The 24,048-nt window shown below is 61.1% G+C and overlaps 1 protein-coding gene across 1 annotated transcript in view; it reads left to right on the forward strand.

The window, feature by feature from the left end:
• Positions 1-75: 75 nt before the first annotated feature.
• Positions 76-24,048, forward strand: part of PTPRS (protein tyrosine phosphatase receptor type S) — a 95,331-nt gene continuing 71,358 nt past the window's right edge. Inside the window, exon 1 of the mRNA XM_053220036.1 lies at positions 76-260. The gene's annotated coding sequence lies outside the window, so the exon portion shown is untranslated. The remainder of the gene's footprint in view (positions 261-24,048) is intronic.

A 24,048-nucleotide genomic window follows, 5' to 3' on the forward strand; every position in this document is an offset into this window, starting at 1 on the left:
GGCCCCGCCCCCGGCCGGCGGCGGCGGCGGCGGCGGCGGCGGCGCTGGCGGAAGGGATGACGTCACCGGCTGGGGGGGCGCGCGATCCGGCGCGAGGGGAGCGCGAGCCGCAGTGAGTGTCCTCGCGCCGCCCGCCCGGCAGCCCGGCCGGCGCGCGCACGCCGGGAGCCGCTGGCGCTCGGGCTCCGCTCGAATCCCATGCAACAGCCAGGATGTGAAGCGGGGCAGAGCCGGGGGAGCCCAGCCCAGCCAGCCTCCAGGTAAAGGGGGAAAGAAACGTGAATTCGAGTGCAAAAAAACCTGCAGCCGCTCCAGGAGGGGGTCTCGGAGGCAGCGGAGTGGGCAGCGCGCCGGCTTTGTGCCGGGAAAGCCTGCACGGCCATTGTGCTCGGAGGATGCTCCGCTGCAGCCGGCTGCACGCCCAGCCGCTGCGCCTGGCTAGCGGCGTCCGAACAATGCCCCCGAGGGGCTGGGCCGGGGCGGGTAGGGGCCGCGGGGAGGGCTCTGCGGGCGGGGCTGGGGGGCTTCGCCGCGGCGGGGGAGGGGGCTGGGCTGGAATCGCCCGGAGCGCGGCGTTGGAAGCTGCCCAGCGCCGCCGGCTGCACCACCCCGGGCGGCGGGCGGGGCAGAGGCGCGGAGGGGGGGACGCGCGTGTGTGCGGAGGGGGAGCTGGCCCCGGCGGCTCCCGGCCAGGCTCCCCGGGCGGGTCCTGGAGGCAGGGGGCGCTGTGACGGGGGTGGGGGTGGGGGCTCGCGGGCGCCCCGAGTGGAGACCAGCCCGGGACGGGTGGCTCCAGCTGGGAGCGAGGGCGGACCGGCCGGTGCGCCCAGGGCGGCTGCTCTGCCCGCCGCCCTCGCTCTCCAGTCCCCCTCCCCTGGAGACCTCCGACTCAACACCGTCTCACCCTAGCGCCCTCCGGGCCTCGTCGATCCCTGGGCAGGGGGGGCCGCCCCTCCGACACCCTGGCCTTGCCCCACCCTTCTGCGGCCCCGGCGCCCCCTCCCAGCCCCCCCAGGCGGGGCGAGGCTCAGCCCCCAGCCCCAGGGACTCTGGCGGACAGACGGACGGGCGCGCGCACCGGTCCCCGACTTTTCCGCGGCGCTAGGGGCCCCTTGGGGATCCCGGGAGAGGGGAAGCCGCCCCTGGAGCCAGCAGCCCGGGGGGTTTTGCGCGCCCCGGGAGCCCCCTTAGGGGCGGCGGGGGGGGGGGAGGGGAGGTGACGTCATCCGGGGGGGCGGAGCCGTCGGAACCGGGTTGGGGGGGCTGGGGGGGCGTGCCCTCAGGAGAGCCCCCCCGGAGTTAGGGTGCCGGAGTCCTTGGGTGCAGGGGTTTCGGCCAGGTTGCGGCCAAGTTCATTGCTCCTTATGGAAATCTCTCCGAAATTTAGGATCCCTCTTAGCACCCCCTAAATCGTGGACACTTTCCTCCATGAAAACCCCCTAAATCGGAGAACTCCCCTTCAGCTGTTTTTTTTTTCCAGAATTCTCAAATCAGGGAACCCTTCCGCAAACTGGGATTTTTTTTTTCAGCCACAGTTCCTATCCCCCCTCCCCCCCAAATCTGGAACCTCCTTCTTAGTGACCCTTCCCCTTATTTCAAATTCTCCTGTGGTACCCTACCTGTGCCGCTTTTGAGAATGCCCCTTCATCAAATTTCGTCACCCCCTAGGGACCTCATTTCCCAAATTAACAAACCTCCCCAGCGCCTCCAACTGGGGGACACCTCCCCTCCCCTCCCTAGACTCAACCGGGATTCCCCATTTCCCCCACCTCAATCCGAGGGAGTCCCCATTCGGAGCATGGGGTCCTCCTATCACCGGCCAATCCCCCACCCCCCTGAAACATTAGCCTGGCCAACCTAGCTAGTGAAGGGGGGTGTCTGAGGTGTCCAGGTTGCGTGTTAACAGTCTAAGCAGCAGGGACAAAGCTGGAGGGTCCCCGAGAGTCCCAAGGACAGGTACCAGCCTGCTCTGGGCCCCAGCGGCCTTGGCCCAGACTTTGGCCGCCTGTGTTCTAGCTTTCCCTCCGTGTCCCCCATCACTGCTGTTCCTGGGGTGCCGGGGGCAAGGGCCCCTTTTGTTTGGGGCACCCTGCTTCTCCCTCCGTGCCGCCTTCCGCCCGTGAGAAGAGAGAGCCCGTCCGCGCCTCTACTCTTGTGTGATGCCAGCCGCTGCTGCTGGAGCTTTTATTAATGGCCGAGGGATTCGGTCGATTCTGCCATTTGCATAAGTCCCCTCCCCCTCCCAGGGTCCCTTCCTTTGTGCCCCCCTCCTCCTGCCAATCTCGCCCGCCTTCTGTCCCTCCGCTCTCTTCTTCCTCTGCCAGCTGATAACTTTGGCTGCTGAAGGCAGGCAGCTGGGGCTGGGGGCGGCTGCTCACCGCCCCCGCACCCCAGAGCCCACCAACTTGGTCCTGGGTCTCCGGGCCGGAGCCCCCTGCCCCCTGCCCCCTGCAGTGCCCTCCGCCCAGCATCTCTGGCTGCCTTGCTGTCTGTGTGTGTCTCCGTTCTTCTCCAGAAAGCATCCTCCTGCCCAATCCCCTGGGCCTGGGGGGGCACCTTCACCATGACGGTGCACTTCTGCCTGGGGCCTGGGCCCCCCCCAGCCCCCTGGGGGATGCCACCCGCCATCCTCGATTGCCTTGAGAGTTGGTATAATTGGGCTCAGGCAAACACATCGTCGCGGGAGACCCGGCCTGCCTGGTGAGCTCATGTGCTTTTCTATTCCTGCTCCCCCAGCCGATGACATCGGCCCCCCCAGGGGGTGAGCGGGGCCGGTGCTGTCACGCCAGGGGCCTGGCCCACCCGCCACCCCCTGCAGGAGACAGGAGACGGGACGGACATTCTGGCGTGGCCGGGTATGGCCTTGGAGGACGCTGCCGGGGTGGTGGCTGGGCCCCTGGGGGATCCCTCCTCTTCCTGGGTCCCTTCCGGGGGAGGGGGCGGTACAGGGAGAGGGTCCCTGAGAGCCAGGCACCTGCCTGCTGCCCGCACAAGTCATTGCGCGTTGACCGTGCTTCTGTCCCTGTCCCCTCCAGCGGAGATTCTGAGCGCCTTTCTTGTTTCTCTGCTTCCCAGGGGATTCCGGGCATCTTCACGAAATGTCCGTGGGTCACAGGTGGAGACTTAAGGCATTTCTCTCCCAACACTGGGACCGTAGCGCTGGACCGGGGTGTTGGGGAGCAGGTGCAAGGGAGGAGCTCCCTGGACCTCGGGGATATAGCGGTAGCATCTGGGTGGGCATTTCTGGAGCCATCGCTGTCCATCTATTTTCTCTCTGGGTCACCCCGTGAGGAGCTTGGGGGCTGTGCCTGGGGTTCCCAGGCGTGACTCGGGGCATGACTCGGTCTCCCCGCCTGCCTTGTGGGTCAGCACTGGGGAGCGTGTCACAGGTGTTGGGAGCACAGCCCTCACCTCCAGCTGCTGCTTCCTGGAGGCCGGTGCCGGGAGACCTGTGGCTTTGCTGATTACTCCAGCAGCCGTGTGGCCCCACCGATGGTCAGTTAGGTGGCCCGGGAGGGACGAGGGGCAAGGGATGTGTGGGGACGATGCAGCTCCAAGGCACAGTGTGGCTTTTTCACAGAAGCCCTGCATTCACCTGCTTCCCGTGACTTTAGTACAGCTACCGCGTGCTTGGCGGGGGGGGGGGGGGGGGGGGGAGACAGGGGGACATTTAGAGGGTTCGGGACTGGGAGGAAAACCCTAAAAATAAAGGTGGATATTTATAAACCCGCGGGTTTGGGGGATAATTGACAAAGCTTAATGTTTTCAACTGAGAGTGATCCCCCCCCCCCCCCGCGGCCCTCCACTGCATTAGTTCCATTTGCGAAGTCATTCGGAGCCCGCGGAAGGTTCTGGAAGTGGAGTGGACTCCGTGGGCGAGTGGCGGTCCGTGGTCCCCCTCCAGAGGTCTCGTGCTTCTGGAGGGAGACTCTCGTGCTGAGATGCCAGGGTCCCCAGCTCTCCTGTGCAGCCAGGCCAGCCTCCCGGCACCCCCTCCCACGGGCGGGCACCCCTTCTCCCAGGATTTGCAAGGAGGAGGCCACCCCTCTCCAGCGAAGGTGGCTCAGACCGCCCTTGCTCTGTCCTTCCCCTCAGCAAACGATTCCCCGGGTCGGGTAATGGGAGACACCCCAGCTGCCAGCCGGGCAGGGTGGGCCCAGCCTCTGGTGGGGACAAGCAGGGGACGAGATGAGGGCACCGCGGTCCTGCCTGCACAGGATTCCCCGTGCCGATCGGGGCCGTGGACAGGTGTCGCACCTTTGCCGGCCCCGGGGGAGGATGAGGGTTCCAGGGCTTTTCACACGTTTGGAAAATTTTATCTTGTCCTCCCCTGGCTTTGGTCGGGCACCAGAAAGCTGCCTGCTCGGCTCGCAGGGTGGGGAGCACGGGGTGCTGGCAGAGGGTTAAGGGGCAAGTGCACGCTACCCCGTCACGGGCAGGAGGGACGGCCCAGAGACAGGGACGCCCTAGCTCTGAGCTACACAGGAAGCCCAGACGCCTGGGTCTCAGCCCTGGGGTCCAGGTTGTTACCCCCACCCCCACCCCCCACCCGCACCCAGCCTCCTCGAAGCCCAAGCCGTCAAGTGTAGTATATGGGTTTTTTGTTTTTTTTTTTTTTTTAAGGAAAGAAAAGACACTCAAGGAAAAAAAAAAGGAAAAAAAAAAAAAGAACCCCGACGTACCATTTATTTCTGTCTCGTCTCTGGCTGATATTTCAGAAGCGTGGGGGGGGGGGTTGTGCGTGGGGAATATGAAAAATCAATTGGCTTACACTTCTGCAAAGGCGAAAATTAACGAGCGGGCGGGCGTGACTCATGGACAGGGCCTCGACTTTCGCACTGCCACATTTTTGTCTCTCCTTTCCGTACCCTCCTCCGACGAGATGCTGGTCCCCCGCCCCTTCCGGGGGGGGGGGGCCTGGCCGGGCCAGAGGTGGGCTTGGGGGGTGGGGGTGCTGTTCCGGGCTCCCGCGAATCCCCTTTTCTGTTCCCGGAATCCAGGCCAGAGGGGTTCCGTACCTGAAAATACACCGGGTTTTTGTCTGGCATTGTTGCTTTTCACACCCTGGTGTCCTCGAGTGTGTGTGTGTGTGTGTGTGTGTGTGTGTGTGTGTGTGTGGGGGCCGGGGAGGGGGGTGTCTCGGAGCTTGGGTTCCTGGATTGTGCCTCCTTCTCCCTTGCCTTCACTGGGGTTGAATCCCCAGTGTGTCTTTTTTTCAAGGGGCCCATTTTGTCCCCAGCTCCCTGGGTGGTGTTTGCGGCTTTTGAGTTTTATGTGTGTTTGTTTAAATCTTTGCTCTTAGCCTCTCTTAGGAAGGCCGGGAGTCTCCTGTCCCACTGGGGGAACCGAAAATCCCAGCTTTTCCTGCCGGGTTCCCTCCTTCCTCTCTCCCCCCTGCGCGTGGCCTCGCCTCTGCCCCTTCACCTCTCTCCGTACGGGAGCCTTCTCGCTTGCAAAACGAGGTTCTGCCTCTGGCTTCGGGGTCCTGACTTGTGCCCCCGCCCCTGTCCTGCTGGATCTGTGCAGACTTGCAGGTTGGTTGACCTCTCTCTGTTTCTTCCGTCTCTAAAATCGGGACGATCATAGCCCGCTTCGCGGCGAGCCGGGGACATGAGATGCTTCGGGTGAAGTACCTCCCTCGGGTCTCGGAGGGGACCCTTGCTGGCTGTGTGGGTCCTACAACGCCAGGACCCCATGTGGCACCACGGCCTCGGCCCCAGAGGCCCAGGACCCTTGGACGGAGGCAGGCTGCATGGAGAGGGCCTGGGAAGATGCTCTCTTGTCGTGCTGTCGTATGGGTGGTAATTCAGGGGTTCTGGGGAAGCGAGGTCGACGCGTCTGTGTGTGTATAATTTAATGCCGCTTATAATTAACCCCGTGATCAGCAAATGAGGGGATGTCGGGGGAATGATAATAGCCGCCCCGCCTGATTTGGAGCGGATTCCCGCGCCAGGCCCTTTGCTGAGCAAGCATTATCAGGAGCGTCCTCGTCGCCTTTAACCTCCCCCCCCCCGCCCCCCCGCCCCCATTAGTGCAGTTTTCGTGCTCAGAGCCCTGTTTCGCAGAGGGAGAAACTGAGGCACAGGAAGGTCTTTCGCTGGCCTGAGGTCGCACGGAGGAGCGACACAGCCAGGAATCTTTGCCGGGGCCAACGGATGCTGGAACCCAAAACCTCAACTCCTGGGGACAGGCGGCTGGCTCTTCCCAGTTGTCAGAGAAGTGACGTTAGGGCTCCTTCCTCGGAGGGTGAGAGCGCAGACGCGGGACTGGGGCTCCCTGGGGCCCGCATCCCCGCTCTGGCTGCGTGACGGGGGCCAGTTACTCGATTCCCGTTTGCCGTTGTCTCCTCTCTACAGCGGGGGATAATTGGTACCCGTCGTGCGATGTCGTTGGGGGAACTGGGTGGGTTAATACGGGTGAAGCAACGCGTTGTCACGTGGCCAGACCTGCCTGGCAGGGGCTCCCTAGCAGCCCCTCGATGGGGTCCAGCACGGGAGACATGTCAGGATGACTCAGTCCCTGCAAACGGGGGCGTTCCCCGTCACTGGCCGCCTAATCAAGGCCACCCCACCTCTGCAGCAGGACCGGAGGTGCGGGAGGCCCGGCCAGGCAGGCGGGGAGGGCAGGCGGCTGCCTGGGGAGGCTCTGAGACCCCAAGGGATGGCCCCCTCCCCCCCCATCGGCTTGCAAAGCCCGTGGCGGGTCTGAGCGAGTGCCCAGGGAGAGGTCTTGGCTTTGAGGGCCGCCCTGGAAAGGGGTCACTTTGCAGGCTCGGGTGCAAGAGCGTGCATTCATTCATTCATTCATTCATTCATTCATTCACGAGTTCATGCATTCGGCGAGTGGTTGTTCAATGCTGGCCGCTGGAGAGCTCCCGAGCCAGACTCTGGGTTCGAATTCCAGCTCTGAGATCTCCGCGAGGGACGTCGGAACTAAAATCTGCCCCGCTGACCGAAAGCCCTGTGTACCTTCTTTGCCCTTTTTTGTTTGTTTGTTTTAAAGAAAAGCAAATTAAATTTAAATTCTGGGGATGCAGCAGTAAACGAGGCAGTCTCGAGGTTCCGTGTTCCTTGGACCCTGGAGTTTACTGGGGGAGACTGAGTACGTAAATAAGCAAGAAAAAGACCTTTAAACAAGTGTAGCCAGAGGTTGCTGGACGTCCCCGAGAGCTTGGGCGTGAATGTCACTCCCAACAGAGACCTGGGAGCTGGGGAAACACCGTGTGAAACAGCTGTCTGGCCGAGGCCCAGAGAGGGAGAGGAGCTGGCCCCGGACGCACAGCCAGCCACACCTGACTGCAGGGACATCTGACTGTCAGGCTCACACCAGTCCGGAGCAGGAAACTGAGGCAGGAAGGCGGGTCAGGCATGTCCTTCTCAAACCCCAGTGCCCATCAGGGCTGGGCAGGTGATGCCTCTGGGTGATGTGCACCCGGCAGGCCCCCCCCCCCCACCGGCCCCAAACGTCTCCACGGCCTGATCTCCTGGTTCTTCTGAGAAAAACCAGAAATCCCGAGTTTACATGACATTTTGCATCCTTGGACCATTCCTTTCCTTAAAACACCTCCACTTGCCGGTTGTGACCTCGACCCTCGTTTGCTGTGCCTCAGCCTCGGTTTCCTGGGAGGCAGTGCGGGGGTCAGAGTCACCGCCACCTGGCTGGGTTGAGAGGCCCGGGCGAGATAACTCGCGGGGGAGGGCTGAGGACCGCCTGGGCCAGCGTTCGCGCTCGATACACGTTGGCTCTGATTATATTAATATCGGTCATGATGATAAACTTGACTTAGATGAAATGCCGTGCAGAGAGGGAGCCGGCTTGTCCCGTGGGGCAGAGCTGTGAATTATCTTCTGGCCACAGGACCCGGGGCTCACGCTCTCATCTTTTCCGGAACATACCTGTCTGGTCTGGGGCCGGGCCATTGGTCACCAGCGTCATTTGCAGGGTTTATCGTTTGTAACTCACGGATCCCGGGCCGTGTCTGGGGACATCTGTGATCGTCAGCACTGGGGGTGGGGGGCTCCTGGCACCGAGTGCGTGGGGCCAGGGATGCCGCTCAGCGCCCCCCCCCCCCCACCAGGGCCCAGACGCCCCCCTGAATGATCTGGCCCTAGCTGTCAATAGCGCTGAGGTTCAGAAACCGCGATTCATGCCCAAGACCTGTGGCGGCGGGAGAAATGAGGCAGGACGGCCGTTGGCGTGCCCGTGACCGCCAGCCTCCTACGCTCATACCCTCGTGCTGGGACTGCTGATGGGGTCCCGCTGCACACCTGTCCCGGCCCCACTTGCCCAATTGATTTTCAGAAGCGGGTAATTGCCCCTGACGTATGGATTCTGGAAAGCGTGGCTGGCTGGGGTTCCTGGCTCCGGAACACGGAGGGGCGCCCCGTCCAGGCCTCTTTTCTGCTGTTCTACCTGGCCCTGGGAGCCTGGACTCTGCCCTCACCGGGAACGGCTTATGGAGGCCTGAACACTCTTGAGTTGGAATCCTCACGCAGTCCCTCCCAGCTGGCTGAGGCGACCCGTGACTCCCTGCACCCTGAGCCTTGACTTTCTCATCCATAAAATGGGGGTGCGTCTTGCCCTGCTGTATCACGGGGATTAAATGGTGTCGTGTTAACATCGCAGCGGGGACCCAGGTTGCACCAATAGGGGCTGTGTGGCTGTGCCCTCCCGCCCCTCAACTTCACGAGGAATCAGGGCAGGTGAGCACAGAGCCCCCAACCTACGATTTCCCAGAAAACCACAGCAGAGGGGAAACTGCCCCAACAGGCATTGAATCCCCTCGTGCAGCCCGCATGCTGCACCTGGCCTCTCTCCGGCTTTGCTATTTGCTCCTTGCATCCTTAGAGTGGCCCTAGAAGGTAGCAGCTGTCGCCCCATCTTGCAGATGGGGAAACTGAGGCATGGGGTGGGATGAGACACTGGAAGGAGTGGAGCCTCTTCTGGGTGGGGGCTGCCTGTCGGGCCGCAGGCAAGCAGGGGCGTCACTCCTGTGCAGACCAGGAAGGTCTGCCCTCGGTTTAAGTCTCCTGCCGGTGTCCCCAGCGCCCTCACGTTTGCTTTCTCGGTTGTTGTTTTATGCTGTCTGTCTGCCCCTTCCGGAACGGGAGCTCTACCAGGGCTCTCCTTGGACCAGCCCGCCTGGCTTTTGGGAGCCACTGCCGTCTCCCACTCGTGTCGGCGTGTCCCGTTGCCCAGATTGCGCAGGTCGTGGTGGGGGAGGGCCCTGTGTCAGTAGCTCCCCGGGCAGGGAGGCCAGGAGAGCAGGTCCCCAGGGCGCGTGCTGTGTGACTTCCTCCAGTTGCTTGCCCTCTCTGAGTCTCTACGTGTCTGAGATGTCTGGCCCCGAACAGCCATGGGCGGCTGTTGAGATCCAGGGGTCCTGAGGATCGGTGTCAGGGGGCCAGGGAGCCCCGAAACAGTCTGTGAGGTTTCTTATCTTACCTTCCTGGGGAGAAGGTAAGAAGCCCAAAGGCCAGGGATCCCCCAAAGTGCCTTGTAGTGGGGCCAGGTGATTTTAAGACTCAGCCAGCCCTGATGTGCATTTGAGACTCTGCGTGTCTGGCCAGACGGGCAGAGAAGTTGCCACGGAGCCCCCTGGAACAGGCCGGGCTTTCGTTGGGGGACCGTGTTTGGCATTTTAGAACCCGCGTTCGGGTCTTGGCTTGGCCCCGTGAGCAGCGTGTCCCTGGGCTGGGCTTTCTGTTCCTCGTCCATAAGATGGGAGTGAGACGGTCTCTTGGGAGGTTGGAAGGGTCCCTGCTGAGCGTGTCTGGAACGTGCTGGTGTGTGGAGGGCCCCCCGGGGAAGCGGCTCCCGGCATCGTCCGGAACCATATGGTGATGATTAATGGCTTGTGGGAGCAAATCGGGGGACCTGCACACAGAACTTTGGGGAACAAAAGCTTCGGGGCTGCTGGCAAGCGCTTGGGTCCGCGTCTGGCTTCTCCCAAGGGTGTCAAGTCATGTCTGGAGCCTCCCCGCCGCAGGGCCCAGAGCCGGTGGCCAGCCCGGGGCAGACGAAAGCACCTGTCATGCTGACCCTGTGACTGATGGGGGCACGAGGCTACCCCAGGACCCCCCTGGGCCGCAGTGGGGAAACCCATCGCGCCAGCGTGGCCATGGGCCTCGGAGGCCTTGGGGGGTCAGTCCTGACCTTGCACGAGGCCCCTGGACTCCCTGGCCAGTGCTCTGCCCGGCACCCCCCAAATTTCAGCCACCCGCCGTCGTAATATGTACCTTTCGCTGCGGCTGCCTGGCCCTCCTGACGACCTGATAGTTTTTTTTAAACCTCTCTCTCTTTAAAGCTTAAAAGAGAAAACTATGTCTTACTCTCATGAACGGGAACCTGATACGTCCTTGACATAAGTAGGTGAAACCTTAAAAATAAATGTGAGAGTAAAACAAAACAAAACAAAACAAAACAAAAAAGCCAAAAAACAAAGCAAGAAAAAACCCCCGACGTTAAATTATCTTGTTGTCGCTGCAGGCTTAGAGCAGAGGCCAAGGGTTACTGAGGCGTTAAAGCCGCGTTAGCACCCACCGGAGACTTCACCCCTCGGCGGGCTGCAGGGAGCCCGGGACGGAGCGGCCCCCTTGCTGGTTGTGTCAGTGTTCCCGAACGCGGTGGCCCTGTGTGTGTATGTTGGGGGGGGGGAGTCCCCCCCCGGCCGTGCGGGGCGCCTGGGTCCCCTCCCACCTTCCTTCCGACCAAGATGCTTGGACTTCCCCGTGGCATCCAGGGTTTTCTTTCCCAGCGGCCTGGGGAGAAGGTTCCTTCTCCCTGAATTCAATTAATGAGCCTATTACAAACTATTTATTTTCCCTGACAGTTGTTTACTGGGGAGAAGGAGATGGGTTGGCCCGGCGGCCTCCCCGGGCAGGCAGGAGCCACGATGGCGGACGGCAGGTGCCTCGGGCCCTGGCGTTCAGGGAGCACAGACCGTGGGTTGGGGTCCTGCCTTTGGGGGGCTGTGAAGTGAAGGATCTGAACTGGGGCTCTGGCCGCTGTTGCCCACCTTGGAGTCTTTGGGGAGGCAGACCCAGGGGTGAGTGAAAATCATCCTGGCTTGGAGGCCGTGGAGGCAGCCGGCTGGCCCTGGGACCTCCCTCTTCTTCCCCCGGGGCTGAATTCTGATGCACCGGTTTGAAACCTGAGAGCTGACCCCCTCGGGCCACACACGTTCCGTGGGGTCTCTCCATATCCCTTCTCCTCCCCTCCTTGGCAGTTGAACTCCTCTATGACTTATCTGGGCACATGGCCACCTGGTGGGAAAAAAACAAACAAATCCCTTCCCAGTACACCTTGCAGCTGGTCTGCGCTACGTGATTCGGATCTGTCCAGTGGGATAAATGAATGGAATTTCCTGGAAATGCCATCAAAGGGCGTAGCACATGCTCCCTTCTTCCCCCCCAACCCCCCACCGGCTGGAATATAGAGGTGATGGTAGGCATCCAGGCAGCTATTTTGGCCCAGGAGGCAGGTATCACGGATGAGAACGGAGAAACAAACCGATGAAGGATCCTGGGTCCCAAACATCGTGAGGTGGGCCCCGTGGCCTTTAAAGGCCACCCTGGGAGCTTCGTTTTATATAGGAGAGAAATCACGCCTCTCCCGCAGCCCAGCTTGGTCCTAATAGGGGTAGTATGTGAGCCTCCAGACACAGTGCTCTTTTCTCTATCCTTCAGGTCTCCGCTCCCTGTTAAGTGAGGCTTCTGTGCCCTCCCCGTTATTATCTGCATGGCGAACGGTAAAATTATCATTTGCAAAGCGTGGCCTGTCTGTCCTCTGCCGCCCATCTCCCCCCGTGACCCCCTCTGCTTTGACGGGAGCTCCTTGTCGTATGTATCTTATCATCTGCCTCCCGCTCTGGCCGGGGCTCCTCGGGGGAGGCGTCTCCTCCCGGGTGGCCACAGCAGCCGGTGAGCACACAGTAGGGCTCAGCGCACAGGGTGTTGCGTAAACAGGTCTCTGTTCCGGGGGGGGGGGGGGGGGGCGAGAGAGGCAGCCCTGAGGCTTCCCCAGGAGGCCGATGGCCGTGGCCCGAGCTCTCCCCTGTCATCTCCGCCCCCCAGAGTCGGCGGGTTCACTGGCAAGTTGGTCCCAGCGGAGCTTCTGATCCTTCCTCCCGCCCCCGCCCCCGCGTTCTCACCTCGCCTCCAGAAATAGCCCCTTTAAAATAGCCGCGTCCTCGGTTCCTCTGCCTGCCCACGGTGGTGACGCCGTGCTGACGGGCCGGCCTCCTTATTGCTGTGGGATTTTTAAAAATATGTTGGTGCTCGGTGTTTTTCCTGCCTTTTATGCCTAAGGATGCCCAGCCATCCACAGGGCCGGTGTCCCATCCCTGACACCCGTCCTTTGGGCTGTGTGCTGCGTGGCCCTGGGGACACTCCCTTGAAGCGTGTGTGTGTGTGTGTGTGTGTGTGTGTGTGTGTGTGTGTTTTGGAAAGGGGACCTATCGGGGTTTGGTCACAGGGTGGGACCTTTCGGGGCCTTGGTTTTACCCGCCTGTGGAATGGGGGCGTCGCGGGACTTAGGCAGATGGCCGAATCTCTCTGTGCCTCAGTCTATCCACGTGGAAACAAGATGCCTGCGGGCGTCCCCCCGGGGCCCGGCCCACGGTGGGTGTTCTCGAGATGTGAGCCCACCTCGTGGTGTTCAGTCCCTCTGAAATGGAAATGACGCCCGCCACCCCGCGGAGGGGAGGGTGTGGTGTCAATACGACACCAACTCTGTACCTGCCATTCCCGGGAACCTTGAGGAAATCACTTCCCCCCTCAGGGACTCGGTTGTCCTCATCCTTTAAATGGGCCCATCCCGCTGGCTCGTCTGTCAGGAGGCAGCTGGGAGAGACGCCTCCCCCGCGGTTTCCCCTCATCTCCCGGCCGAGTACACAGCCAATGCTCCGGAGACGTCACGGACCTCTTCCTGCCATGTTTATTCTCGTCATTGACTGAGACCGCGTAGACCGTGGTTAGGAACCGGACTCGAGGACCAGATGGCCTGGCTTTGAGGCCCAGCTGCTGCTTTCTTGCTGTGACTTCGTTTCTCCCAGCCTCAGTGTCCTCCTCTGTAAAATAGGGGTAATGGAGACCCTCCCCTCCCTGGGTCCTTGGCCGGGTTGGGGGGGGGGGTCCGGGGCGTTAGCAACGGAGAAACCCTAGGGCAGGGCCGGGCTCAGAGTGAGGGCCATCTCGCGCTTGTAGATAGTACGTTTTTCCACCGAATGTCGGGCGCCTTCCAAGTGCTGGCTGTGCCTGGGAACGGGATGAGGGAGGTAGACGCTCCTCCAGTCTGTCTGTCGGTGTGTTTGGCTTCCAGGCCCTGGCTCAGCCTCCGGGCCCTGCCTCCCACCGGGCAGGGATTATGACGCCCGGAGGGACGTGCCCGGCCCGGGCCGCAGGCACCGTGGGGGCCGCCTCTGCTTCCTGCCCTGTTCAGCAGGTGTCGGGCTGCCGGCTCAGGAAAGGGCAGGGGGCAGAGTCCGGGGATGGCTCCCGCACGGGGACAGGAAGGGCCCCCGCCCGCGAGGAGGCGTGGAAGCTTCCGCTGGAGGCTCGGCGGCTGGTTCAGCGGCGGCCGCTGCCTCCCTCACACCTCTGTCCTCCGGTCACCTGGCCGAGTTTCTGGGACACCTACCGGCCGCTGGGTTCTCTTCGGGACCCAGCAGGGGAGGAAGCACCTGCCTGGGTGGGACTCACGGTCCGATCAGGAAGACGCTAGGAGCCAAATAAAATACCCGTCGTGTTAGGTGGTGATGAGAGAAAGCAAGGAGAAAAGGGGATTTGGGAGTGAGGGATGAGGGTTGTCATTTTAAACGGGGTTGTAGGGACAGCTTCACTGAAGAGGGGACAGTGTGAAAAAGCCCTGATGGAGGTGAGGGAGGGAACCAAGTTGATCTGTGGGGGGGAGAACGGTCTGGCAGAGGGCACAGTCTGTGCAAAGGCCCTGGGGCAGGCAGGACCAGGCCTGGTGTATTGGAGGAACAGCCAGGGGGCCTATGCGGCTGGAGCAGAGTGAGCTCTGGGGAGAGCAGGGAGGGGACAGGGCCTTGGGGACCTCAGGGAACACTTGGGCTTTTCCACCAGAGAGATGGGAGTCCTGAAGGGCTGTGGGCAGAGGACGGGGGAAACCTGACTCCGCTTCTCACGGGCGCCCTCTGGAGGCGGCCGCCGGGAGGGTGGGCTGGGAGGGGTGACGTCTGAGGTGGCTCAGGCGGGAGGGTCCGGCTGCTGGACCAGGCGGAGACGGAGGAGCGGGGACAAGTAGGCAGATTTGGGACAGAGTCTGAAGGCAGACTTCGTGGGTTTCATTTTTACGACAGCTCTGGGAGGGACGCTTCTAGCCGTTCGACGGGTGGGAACGCTGAGACCCAGAGTGGTCGGGGCATCTGCCCGGCGTCACACAGCTAGGTGTCGCCTGGTGGCCGGCTGGCCTTCCCGGCCGACTCTGCTGGGCCCGGCTGGGGTGCAGCTGGTTCCAGAGCCCTTGGCAGCCATCGCCTTTTGCTAATTTATAGATCGGCCACACGCATTTAAAGGCTTGTGTGCGTCTGAGTTCTCTTACCTGAGACGCCGGCCAGGGTCCCTGCCCCGTCCGGTTGTGGGAGAATACTCGGTAAGTGCTGTCAGCTGCGTGAACACCCTCTGTCAGGCCTAGACTCAAAGTCTGCCCTCACCGCTTACTCAGCTGTGTGACCTTGCGGCTGTCGCCTGCCCTCTCTGAATTCTCCTTTCCCTTGGAATCGGACTCTGCTGTTTGTTTTTTCCCACCAGGGATATTTGCTGCGCGCCTGCTCCATGTGCCGGGCAATTTCAGGCCGAGGGGCTCTTCCTGCCTTGACCCCCGCAGCCCCCCGAGGGTCGGTCGACGGAGCCCAGGGTTCGGGCCCCTCGAGGGTGGGTAGGAGCCCACCAAGGGAGGGATGTCGGCCGCTCAGAGGTCAAACCCCAGGGCGGTCACCCCGTGGAAGATGCGAGGCCGTGGGGCTTGGAAGCAGAGACCGGTGCTGTGTGCGAACCCCCGGCTGGACAAGTCCAGGGGGGAAGGCGATTCAGAAGAGCCGGGCTCGGGACCCTGGGGGGTTTCCGATTGAGTCTTACGTTTCACTGACGCTTCCCCCTTACATAACAGTGTCCCCCTGTGCCTGGCACTGGGCCTGGCCACAGCAGGCGCTCACTCAAGAGGTCATGGTAGATGTCAGGTTAATGGGTCCATGCTAGGCATTCAAGCCAGCGGGCACGTGATAGGTGCTCAGTAAACAGGCGCCGCCCTCCGTCCCTGATCTGGAGGATGCCATGTGGGCGTCACTTTGGGGTGACTGCATTCTGAAAGGCCGGAGGCCCAGAGGTCTGGGTCTTTCTGAAGTCCGACAACAAGTTCTGTTGAGCGGGGATAACCTTCAGGGTTTCTTTCTTCTCCTCAGCTCAGCCTCAGAACTGATGAGGCTCCGTTATCAGGTGGACAGCGAGCCTGCAGCCTGACAGGAGAAAGTCAAATCGAACACATTATTAAGAAAGCCAGTGAACCGATCGGCTCTCGTAACCGAGAAGGCTGATGTTAGAATAGCCGAGCTGCAGGCATGGCTTGATCCAGGTGCTCAAACGAGGGGTCTTCTTCTTTAGGTGAAAAAAGGCTGAGCCAAGTTGCTCAAGCCACTTGCCTGAGGCCACACAGCCGGGAGGAGACTGAGCCACAGGTCAGACTCCCCTCGCTCCGAACCTAAAGCGCATGGCTTGGGAAGGTTGTCCCAGCCACTCCGTGTCGCAGATGGGAAACCTGAGGCTCACAGAAGGGAAATGACTTGCAAGGAACAGAGCCTGGGATTTGAATTCACATGAAAACCCAGGGTCTCAGACCTCCCGTCACGTGGTTCCCCCTAAACCACAAGTTCAGTGGTGGATCGGTCCAGCCGAGGCGGGGAGAGAGAACAGGCTATCCAGAGGCCACGCTGACCTTGGGCCAGCTCTCCCCTCCCCGCCCGAGAGGCGCCCACTCACGTCCCTCCTGCCGGCTACCGCGGATGGTTATGACGCTGTCCTCGCTCTTGATGAACACATCATGGGTGACAGGTGGGGAGGTCCCTGCCGACCCTGGCCCTGTGCCAGCCGTGGGCCCCGGCCAGGCCTGCCCAGCTCTGCCACCGGAGGAAATGAGATTGGCAGCCAATTGTTCCCCTCCAAGCCAGGCGCCTCGCTCCCCGATGCCCAGTTTCCTACACGTTTGCAAGGATTGCTCGGGCCTGGTCCCCTCTCCCCACGGTTGTCCCACTGACTCCTTGGTGCCCCCTGCTGTCTCCACCGGGGCACAGCCCTGCCTCGGTCTGCTTCGTCCTCGGGCGTCTTCGTGGCACTTATGGGGCACCTACTGTGTACCGGGTGTTAGGCTTGGCCGCTGGCGGCCTTCCTCACCCCAGATCCCCCTTCGCCACCTCCAGCCTGTGACTTTGAGCGGGTGGCCTGACGCCTCCGTGACTCCGTTTCCTCCTCTGCCAAACGGAGAGAATTAGGCGCGGCGTTAACGTGCGAACCACTTCGAGCGACGCCTGGCACACGGCGTGGGGTCTCGAACGTTAGCAAGTACTGTTGCTTGTCTTTAAGTTTGTTTGTTTTGAGAGAGAGCGAGAACGAGCAGGGGAGAGGCGGGGAGAGAGAGAATCCCGCGCAGGCTCCGTGCCGATGCAGCCAGCCCGACGCGGGGCTCGAACTCGCGAGCCGTGCGATCACGACCCGAGCTGACGTCGGACGCTTAGCCGACCGAGCCGCCCAGGCGCCCCCCGCCAGTGCTGTCCCCACTGTTCGGGCGGCAGATACGGGCCCCTGGTTCTCCTCCCCGCTTTGCACGCACCCCACGCCCACGGCCCCACGCTGCGCGCCTTCGCCAACCGATGACCGGTGCCGCCTCCTTCCGGGCCGCGTGCTTCGCCACCGGCGCGGACAGAGACCCGTCCACCGCTGCCCCGTTGCCACGGCCCGAGCCTGGTCCCACGCGGGCGTCGGGCGCGACTCTGAGGTTCCGTGCGGACTGCAGCCTGTAACCTTGGCTGGGCCCCTCCCGGTCGGCCGCACGAGCCGCCGGGCTCCCCCGGCACAGCCTGGCGGGCCGGAAACGGGTGTCCGCTTCCCTTGGCTGCCCCCGCGGAGACACTTGTGCCTCGGGGACGGCGTGGGGCTTGCGACTTTTCTCCCGCGCCCCGAGAAGGGCTTTGGAGTGTTGAGAGCAACAGGAACGTCTCTCGGGGAAATTCACCGGTGGGCATTTGTTGAACACGGTCTGCGTGCTGGGCCCCGATCCACGCGCTGGGAACGGAGGGCAGCAGACAAGAGTTAAAAGCCGGGGTTGAGCGTCTCACTCTTGGCTTCCGCTCGGGTCACGCACGAGCTCGCCACTCGGGAGTTCGAGCCCCGCCTCGGGCTCTGTGCTGCCTGCACAGGGCCTGCTTGGGACTCTCCGTCTCCCTCTCTGTGTCTCTCTTACAAGTAAGTAAATATCAAAAAAAAGAAAACAATCCTGCTCTCGTGGAGAGTCGCGGGGAGGAGGACGAGAAACAAAGTTTTTAACTAGGCTCCTGCTGATATGCCTTGCTTGTAAGACAAAGCCACGTGGGGGGAGGGGGCAGGCAGATGATGAGTAGGGGTTATTTTAACTGTGGAATCAAGGCAGGCCTCCCTGAAGAGGTGACGTTTCAGTAAAACCAGCGGGAGATGAGGGAGTGAGCAGTGTGGGGTTCTGGGGGACAAGTGTTCCTCGTTAGGGGGAACAGCCTTTGCAAAGGCCCTGGGACGGGACCAGGCCTGTTCATGGGAGGGAGCAGCAGTGGGGGGGGGGGGGGGGGCGGGGCTCGTGTGGCTAGAGCAGAATGAGCTCAGGGGAGAGAGAGGGAGGTGGGAGGGCAGGGGGGAGACGGGGCAGGGGGCAGGTCGTACAGGGCCTTGTGGACCACCTGGCGGATTTCGGCTTTTACCCTGGAAACACTGCGGGCAGAGGAGGGCAGACGGGACTCAGGGGCTCACGGGCGCCCTCTGGTGGCCGCGGTGGGGGGGGGACGGAGGTGGGGGTGAAGGTCAGAGAGGGGGAGGAGTGAGACTGCCTTTGTCCAGGTGAGCAGTGATGGGGGCGGGACCAGATGGAGAGGAGGGTGGAGGGAAGCAGGGGCTGCAGGGTGGGGGTTGAGCCGGGATCAAGCTGATTCCTAGTTTTCTGGCCTGAGCATCCGCTCAAGGACAGCGGGGGCAGGCGTGGGGGCCCCTGTGCTACCCCCGCCAAAGTTCCCAGAAGGCCGAGGGGCCGCTGCTTCCCGGAGGCGTTGGAGCGGGCTTCCTGGAGGAGGCGGGTAAGGCTGAGGTTGGAGTGCTGTCAGCACCAAGCTCCAGGGGGGGCTCGCGGGTCAAAAGTGTTGGAATTTGCTGGAGGCCTCCCGTTGGAGACGACGAAGGGGGCCAGGTTTGCGGCCCAGAGAGGTTGAGGCGCTTGCCCACGGGCACGGACCCCACTTGCGGGCCCACGCGCCCTCCTGTCTTGCTCCTCTTCCTTCTCCCTCTGCGTTTCCCACCCCCAGGGCTGCCAGCTTCAAGTTCTTGGTGGTTTCCAGGCTCCCCCGGGCTCCAGCTTGGCACTCACCTCCCGCCTCCGCGCACCCGGGGCCTGGTGCCAGGCGGGCGCGAGGGACGGGGGTCTCGGTGAGCGCCCTCCTCCCTTTTACACCCAGGGTTTCCTCTGCCCCTGCCCCCGCCCCTCCCCCCCCCCCACGCTCCCGCTAATGATGGGCGAGGATTGGGAGGGAGCAAGCGAAATTATATACACACGAACATATAAAAATTAGTTTAGGATCTGGGCCAAGAACCACTTGCGCTTGGCCGGGCATTGTGGGTAATTCATCGCCGATTACCATAAAAGCCAGAGCCTGGCTGACAGGCGGCCGCGGGGCTTTTGTTTAAGATTCTGATGAATATATAATCCCTCTCCAGGCCTGGAGCCCACGGTGTCCCCCACCCACCGTGGCTGTGGGACCCCCCCCCCCGCCCATACTCCCCACTGTTGAGCGCAGGCCCCCAGGAAGGCTGTCGAGCTGGCACTTCTCAGGCGCCAGACCAGCACTGGTCCCATCGGGGGCACTGCCTCGGGGATGCTTGGCTTGGCATTCAGTGCCCACCGTCATCGCCTTGTGATGCAGCCTGGCCCTGGGCCCGGTTTCCCTTAGTCCTTCCTCCGCTCAACACACATTTATTGGGCTCCAGCTGTTTGCATGGCCCCACGTGGGATGCTTGGGTGACCCAGACGGCTGCTACCGTTTGAGAGTCTGGGGGCTCCCGGCCGATGAGCAGGCAAGCGTTTATCCGTCTTTAAAGATTCCGCATCTCTTGCCCAGGAGACGCAAATGAAAACCACAAGATCCCATTCCTTGTCCATTCGCTTGGCAAAAATGTCTGGGGCTGTTGTGATATCCAGAGAGGCGACGGCGGGGGGGGGGGGATGGGGGACCAGACCTTCTGGGCGCCACCAGCAGGGAGACCAATGAAGCACGGCCGCTTTGAAACGTCTCTCATTTTTCATTTATTTTTCTGGACAGAGAACCCGTGCACGTGGGACACAGTTGAGGGCTTACGGAAAAATGCGCGGTGGAGACAGTGTCTCCCCCTCCCTGCTCCTTCCCTGCGAGCGGCCACCGCGCTCCTTCCAGGACAGGGGTCAGTAGACTCCCTGTAAAGGTCCGGAGGGTAAAGCTTTTGAGCTCTGTAGGTTGCAGGTCTCTGCGAAGGCCGCGGGATTCAATAGGGGAGTGGATGGGTGTGGCTGTGTGCCAATAAAGCTTTATTTATACAAACAGCCCGAGGGCCACGTTTGGCCTGTGGGTCGAAGTTTGCCCTGCCCCGCCCCCGCGCTCCCTGGATCTGTCCAGCGTCCGCTGATAGAAACGCTCTGTACCTGCGTCCCTAATAAGGCGGCCCCTGGCTGCCAGTGCCGTTGAAAGGGGAGCGTTTGAAACGTGGCTAGCCTACCTGAGGCCTTGAGTTTCCCCTTGTATTCCGTTCGCAGCCTGATCTTAGCCAAAAGGCTGAGAAGCGCTACATTGTATCCCATTTTAACGTCAACAGCCACCCGCTGCTGGGCATGGCTACCATTTTGGACGGTTATCTAGAGAGATCTGTGAGCACTTAGTGGGCGGGGTAGATGTGTATCCCTGTGTTTAACCACATGGTAGCATCTTTTACCGGCCGTTCTGTACCTTGGTGGTGTCTTCCCCCCCCCCCCACTTAAAAATATAGCATCTTACAAGTAATTTCATAATTGTACATCTGGCTTCCCCATTTCTTTTCACAGCTGTGATACTAATCTCATGATGCGAAGAGATGCTAAACTTGTACATCACTCTTTGCTTCCTTGCCCTGTTACGTATTGAGCCAGTCCCCCGTTGGCGGACTCGGGTTGCTGTTAAGTCTTTTGTTGTGATGTGTCCATCAGATAAGTTCCCAGAGGGGTGGGAGCAGGCCCGAAGGAAGCGCGCAGCCCCCTTCCCACCCCGACCCCCTGGGCGCCAGGAAGGAGACGGTGGCCCCTGCGGGGCCTGGGAGGCATTGACAACTGATTCGTGAATCGCATTGACCACGGCATTGGGTGAGGTCGAGAGAAAAATGGAGCCAGCCTAAGGGTCTGTCAGCAGGGGATACAGGGGCGCAGCCCTGTGAGGGGGGGATTCAGCAGGCGACGGGGATACAGGGGCGCAGCCCTGTGAGGGGGGATTGCACAGCAGGTGAGCAGAGGGTCTGGGGATGCGTGGGCTCCATAGATACCATGTCACTTGAAAGAGCGCCTGGCAGGGAAATGATACAAACAGGATACAAACAGGATACATAATACAGTTTCACTCGGTTCTCGAGTTACCTCTGCTCGGTGACCTCGTGGCAAAGATACGCAGAGATCGGCACCGAGCAGCAGCAGAGGTGGCTTCTGGGGGCAGAGAAGAGGGACTCTCCCTTCCTCCCTTCCACAAATGTGTCTGCAGTGTGCCAGCTGCTCTGTGTTCCAGGCAGGAAGAATTTTTTTAAAAAAAGCAAATTTCCTGCCCTCTTGCGAGCTAGCCCTCCAGTTGGGGAGGGAGAATAAACAAAGCACAGAAGAAGGAAAAAAAAAAAACCCGCGTCAGATGTCAGGGGCTGGTGTATTGCTCTAGGAAAGAGAAAATTCAGGGAAAGGGGACGGGGAGTGCCAGAATGAGGCAGAATTTTAAGTAAAGGGTCTGGGAATGCCTTGCTTGAACAGAGGTGGTGAGGGAGAGGGAGCCAGAGAGGGTTCAGGAGAAGAGCGTTCCTGGCGGATGGACAGAGGGTGCAAAAGGCCTGGTGGTGAGACCTCCCCAGACACTCGCTGAGCCCAAGCCGGTGACCTTCTGTGCGCCTGTGCGCCCTCCCATTCCTGCTCCCAGGGAGCACCGCCTGCCCCGAGGCAGCCACTGGGCGATGATTAACGACTAATAATAAAGATACCACGTTGGGAGCCAGTGGTCTGTCCTTACGCCTCCAAGTGGCAGCCAGCCCCTGCCCAAGTGTAGACGGCTTAGCCCCAGATGGGCTCCATTAGAGAGGCTGTGAATTCCGGGGCCCTGTGACTGGAGAGGTGCGGCAGGAGAGCAAGGGCTGGGGAGGGGAAACTGAGGCCCGGAGAAGTCGTGGGAGAAGTTGGGAAGCAGCTGGGGTTCAAGTCCCAGCTCCGCCAGTCATTAGTGGGCCCCAGTCCCGTGCCTCAGTTTCCCCACCTGGAGAGTGGGAGGATCACAGTAGCAGGCTCTGAGGGGGTTCAGCGAGCTGCTTCTTGCACACCCAGCCCAGGAGTAACAGCCAGCACGCTCGGCGACAATCTGCTGCGTGCCCGGCTCGGTTCCGAGCGCTCGGCACATCCTAAGTGCTTAGCGAGCATTTCACCTCCTCCTGGAAGCCTGCCTCCTCCATAGGTGAACTCCCTGAGGTCGGGCAGGGGCCGCCTGGGTCATCCTGTGCTCGGCCTGGCACATGGGTATACAGGAGGTGCTCTATAAATGCAGGTGCGTGTGCAAAAGGAGAGTTGTTATGGGAGTGTGCTGATGGTGCATCCCTCAGATGTGTTCATTCTTCAAAGGACATGCCCCACCCCGTATCCCGATCATCCCGTCTCCTCGCTGTACCAGTCCCTTCAGTCCCTAGAGCTCCGTGTACCGGCTTCCACCTCAGGGCCTTTGCACATGTCCGTAACCTCCCTCTGCCCGGAACTTCCTCTTTACTCCCGTCTTTGCATGGCTGCCTTTTGTCCCTGTCCCTCCCTGGAAGAGAACCCTCGCAGGTCGTCTGCCGTGATCCCCGGACTCAGGATAGCACCTGGTGTAGCAGTGACCGAGACTGGGTCCCACCTTCCCAAGGGAGGTCATTCGAGGGCTGCACCCACCTTGGCCCCAGACACCTCTCTGGGCTGTGCCTCAGTTTCTGTGATCTTTAAAGGCCCCCGAACCCACAAAAATCAGCCCCAGGCATCAGAACAGCCAGTCCTCTGCACAGGTGGGAAAGCTGAGGCCCAGAGGCCGGTGAGGACTTGTTCAAGACCACAGAGCACTGTGGGGACAGGGCAAGGCGGGGGGGGACACAGCCACAGGATGGGGCTGTTTGGGGGCGGTCTGTGATGGAGGAGGCATCCCGCCTCGCGGAGCTGCACAGACCAGCAGTGACTCCCCTTTCATTTTGCAACAGTTCAAGGAGAAAAGCTCAGTCGGGTGCAGAGTGATCTTTAACACCAACACCTGCCAGTCTCTTTATAACCATGCCGGCTGCTGGCTTTAGCAACAGTATCCAGGGAAAATGGAAGAACTGGGTACATATTTTCATTGTAACAATTTTTTTCTGGCGACTTTCAAGGCTTGGCAGTTAGCGCCGGGCATTACCGAGTTCCTAAAGTAAATTAGTTTAAGGGAGAGGCATGAGCCAGTTGAATGAGAGATTTAATGAGGGATTTGGGGATGTGGCAGAAGGAGGGGAGGATTTGCGGGGGGTGGGGGTGGGGGTGGGGGGGAACACCAGGCACGTCCTCACTGGGGACCTGGCGAGTGCAGAGAGGACACAGCCAGATCCAAGAAGCCAACCGCGGCTGGTTTCAGGTGGGAGATGGGGTGCCAGGCAGGACCGGGCCTGGCATGGGGAGTACTCCTTCTACCGCCTTCTAGAGCTGAGTCAGCTGCAGAGTGGAGGCTGGCTATGGCTCGGGCAGCAGTGGGCACATTTCTGCCCTCGGGGCTGGAGCGGTCCTTTATGTGGCGGCTGGTTTGCAAGCCAGGTAGAGACCCAGGGTCAGACCGCAGCTTATGGCCCCAGATGGTGGCTTCCGGCCTCTGCCCCGTCTCGCAAAGCAGCCCCTCCGGGCTTCCCGAAGTCGCTTAAGCCATTCGTGTGTTCAGTCGGTCACTTAGAAAGCATTTATGGAGTACCTACTGTGTGCCAGGCCCTGGGACGCAGCCGTGAGCAGAACCGACACAGCCCCACCCCCCACCCTTCCCGCCTCCCCGACTTCAGTCTCCTGCGGGGGCCCCCAGAACTTTCTGTGACTCTAGAAATGTGCTGCATCTGACCCCCCTCCCCCCCCCCCAGCCATGCTGGCAACGTGGCCAGTGTGAACTGAATTTTAAATTTTGCTCAGTTTTATCCACTTTTAACGTAACGTTCCACGTGGGACAGCGGAGATCTCGATAGTAAACAGGTGATTCTTTCGGATGAAAATAAGTTGTCGAGGGGCGCCTGGGTGGCGCAGTCGGTTAAGCGTCCGACTTCAGCTCAGGTCACGATCTCGCGGTCCGTGAGTTCGAGCCCCGCGTCGGGCTCTGGGCTGATGGCTCAGAGCCTGGAGCCTGTTTCCGATTCTGTGTCTCCCTCTCTCTCTGCCCCTCCCCCGTTCATGCTCTGTCTCTCTCTGTCTCAAAAATAAATAAATGTTAAAAAAAAATTAAAAAAAAAGAAAATAAGTTGTCGAAAGAAGAAATAAAAAAAAGAAATTAGAAGGATGTATGATAATGGTGACAGGGTGGCTGCCCGAGCT

This window comes from Acinonyx jubatus, chromosome A2, assembly GCF_027475565.1.
Source record: "Acinonyx jubatus isolate Ajub_Pintada_27869175 chromosome A2, VMU_Ajub_asm_v1.0, whole genome shotgun sequence".
Taxonomy (NCBI): Eukaryota; Metazoa; Chordata; class Mammalia; order Carnivora; family Felidae; genus Acinonyx; species Acinonyx jubatus.